The sequence below is a fragment of the Gavialis gangeticus genome, unplaced genomic scaffold (genome assembly GCF_001723915.1).
Source record: "Gavialis gangeticus isolate Ggan-Ray unplaced genomic scaffold, GavGan_comp1, whole genome shotgun sequence".
NCBI lineage: Eukaryota > Metazoa > Chordata > Crocodylia > Gavialidae > Gavialis > Gavialis gangeticus.
Window position 1 is genome coordinate 29,584,185 of NW_017728992.1, and position 3,457 is coordinate 29,587,641.

Here is a 3,457-nt window from a genome sequence, read left to right on the forward strand (position 1 = left end):
ACATTTGGACTACAGGGCCCAGCCACTGCGTTGACTTACATTCACTCCAGTCTTTGGACTGTTGTTTTTTGGTGTTCCAGTTATCCATAAACCAAGATAAAGAAAAATAAAGAGGTGTAGAAACAGTGGAAGCTTGGGCCAGCCTGTAAGGAAGACTACTTGACAATGGCCCGTACTTGCAGAGACCAGATTAGGCAAGCTAAGGCAGAAATGGAACTAAAACTAGCTGCAAGAATTGAGGACAACAAGAAGTCCTTCTTTAGCTACATAGGGAGTAAAAGGAAAATTAATGGGAGTGTGGGGCCACTGCTCAATACCTCAGGATACCCGGTCACTACCATTCAGGAAAAAAATGGAACTCCTAAATGACTACTTTGCCTCAGTCTTTCACAAGACCAAGGGGGACAACATAGCAGATAGGGCACAGAATGAGCAGGGTGGGATTGACACCATTCCCACCATTGCCATAGAACTGGTGTACAATCAATTAAAGAACTTGGATGTATAAAAATCAGCAAGACAAGATGACCTCCATGCAACAGTGCTGCAAGAGTTGGATGAAGTAATTACAGAGCCACTGGCAAAGGTTTTTCAAAAATCATTGGCCTCTAGAGAAATCACAGAGGACTGGAAGAGGGCTAATGCTGTGCCCATCTTCAAGAAGAGAAGTGTGAGGACCCAGGAAACTACAGGCCAATTAGCTTAACTTCTATTCCAGGGAAAATCCTAGAAACATTCATCAAAGAGGTTATATGTGACACACCTGCAGAAGGCATGATACTGAATGACAGGCAGCATGGCTTCATCACAGGCAGGTCTTGTATGACTAACGTCATTTCTTTCTATGATTAATTGACTCATCACCTGGATGAGAGAAAAGCAGTTGACATCATATACCTTGATTTCCAGAAAGCCTTTGACCTGGTATCCCACAAGGTACTGATCAGAAAAGCCTGGAGCCTGTGATTAGGGAGCCAGAAAACAGGGACTGCTAACAGGAGCAGTTTGAAGGCCAGTTCATGGGCAGGAATACACACCTGAGGTCTCTGGCAGATGCTCCTAAGAGATGGAGGAGGGGTGCTACTATGGGAGTGGTGACACGGAGTGCAGCCAGGGCCCCTGTCCTGCTGCTGGCCCCAGCCCAGACCACCTGTGAAGCCTGCACTCAGACAAGCTCCTTGGATGTGTCAGCAGTGGCTTGGCCCCCTGTCTGGTGGTTGCCTGGTGGGACCTCTGAGGCCTGGGGGTAGCACAGGGGCTGGGGGTTCCTTTACCTGTCTCACATGTGCCCAGATCCTGACCCTGGAGGGGCAGGTGAGGGAACTCCAGGTGGAGGTGAGCAGGCTGTGGGGGATCAGGGCAATAGAGGAGGAGATTGATGGTTACTTTAATTCTCTGCAGGACAAGATGCCTGGTGAAACTGTGAGGGAATGCCCTGAAGCAGACACTGGTGAGTGGAGGATGGTCACCTCTGGGGCTAGATCTCTCACCATAGAAATAGCCTCCCCTGTGCAGTTGGGGAACAACTATGAGGCCTTGGCGGAGTGTGCACTGGAGGAGCCTGCTGCCATCACTGAGTGAGCTGAGGGCCACCCAGGTAAGCAGAAGAAAAGATGCCGTGTCATCATTGTGGGTGACTCTCTGCTGAGCAGAACAGAGGGACCTGTCTGTTGTTTGGATCCCATGGCACAGGAGGTTTGCTGCCTGCCCAGAGCTCAGATTCAGGACATCACGGCAATGATCCCAGACCTCACTCAGTCCTCTGATCACTACCCCTTGGTTCTCATCCATGTGGGTGCTAATGACGCAGCCGGGAGTAGTCTGGACTGTATCATGAGAGACTACAAGGTTCTGGGGGCCAAACTTAGGGAGACGGGAGCACAGGTGATTTTTCTCATCTGTTCTTCATGAGGCCTGCATTGGAGAGGTCAACTGGTGGCTTTGGATTGTTCAACCATGACTCACTTCTGCACAGGGGACATGCTAGGGCGGGACAGGTTACATCTCTCCCCGAAAGGTAAGCGTGTTTTCTCTTCCAGCTTGGCTGATCTCCTATGGTGAGCTTTAAACTAGGTTAGTTGGGGGATGGCGATGCGGAGGTATAGGAGGACACTTCAACATCAAACCAGGTGATGCAAGCAGGAACAGCCCAGGTAAGTGACAAGGGCCCAAGCAAGCTTGGGAACAAGAGGGCAGCATGAACACCTATAGGAGATCTCAATTCTCCCACTTTACTCAAAATTGCTGCAGTCACAGCTGGTGTATTCAATCCAGTTCTGGGCACTGCACTTCAACAAAGACATGCTAAAGCTCAAGAGGGTCCAGAGAAGGGCCACCTGTGTGATCAGGGACTTGAACTCTTCAGCCTAAAGAAAAGAAGGCTAAGAGAGAACCTGATTATGGCTTACCACTTTATCAAAGGTGTACATCAGAGGCTCGGTGAAAAACAGTTCACCAGGCTACCCTGGGGGAAAATTAGAAACAAAAGCCACAAACTCCTGGAAGATAGTTTCAGGCTGAACATTAGGGAAAACGTCTTCACAATTAGGGTGTCCAGACTATGGAACAAGCTCCACCCAGAGGTGGTGCAATCATCTACCCTAGAGGTCTTCAAGAGAAGACTGGATGGTCACCTGGCTGGGGTCACCTAACTCCAAATGTCTTTCCTGCTCATGAAGGGGGCTGGACCCAATGATCCTTCAGGGTCCCTTCCAGCCCTATGGGTCTATGAATTAATAACTGTGATGTACAGCCAAAAAAAAAAAAAAAAAAAAAGGCAGCTGTGATATACAGCCAAGCCCTCAGATACCACCGTATTTGCACTGAGAACACCCAGGATTGCCACCTCACCAGTCTTGAAAAGGCTTTCACCCAACAAGGACACTCCTCCAGAGAGAGAGATTGCATGTTTGAAAGAGCCACCCAGATACTATGTGAAGAATTGCTGCAGTACAGAAGAAAAAAATTATGAATCTCACACCTCTGGTTATGACATATCATGCCTCCCTTGAACCCATATGGAAAACCCTCAAACAATTGCAACCCATACTAGAAAGATACCCCATTTGTAAAGAGATCTTTCCAGAACCACCCATCCTAGCCTTCAAACAAACACCAAACCTCACTAACCTCATCACCAGAAGCAAATTTCCTCGGGCCCAGAACACACCAAATGGATCCAGACCATGCCATGACAAGAAATGCAAAACCTGCCAACACATCTCCACCACCTCCACAATTGCCATACCCCACAACAGAGCCATCAGGATTCCTGCATCTTATAGCTGCACATCCAGAAATGTAAAATATCTCATCCAACGCACCAAATGCCTTGTTGGAAAATATGTAGAAGAGACCAAACAACAACTGTGCACCAGAATGAATGCACACCGGAAATCTATCAAAGACAGGAATACCCAATTACCTGTGGGAGCACATTTCTCACAAGAAAACCACT

At 48.2% G+C, this 3,457-nt stretch overlaps 1 long non-coding RNA gene across 1 annotated transcript in view; it reads left to right on the forward strand.

Annotated features, from left to right (window-relative positions):
• The window catches only part of LOC109299285, a 26,107-nt gene extending 24,974 nt beyond the window's left edge, over positions 1 to 1,133 (forward strand). The window contains exon 3 of the long non-coding RNA XR_002097810.1: positions 1,067 to 1,133. This is a non-coding gene — a long non-coding RNA (uncharacterized LOC109299285). The remainder of the gene's footprint in view (positions 1 to 1,066) is intronic.
• The last annotated feature ends 2,324 nt before the right edge of the window (positions 1,134 to 3,457 follow it).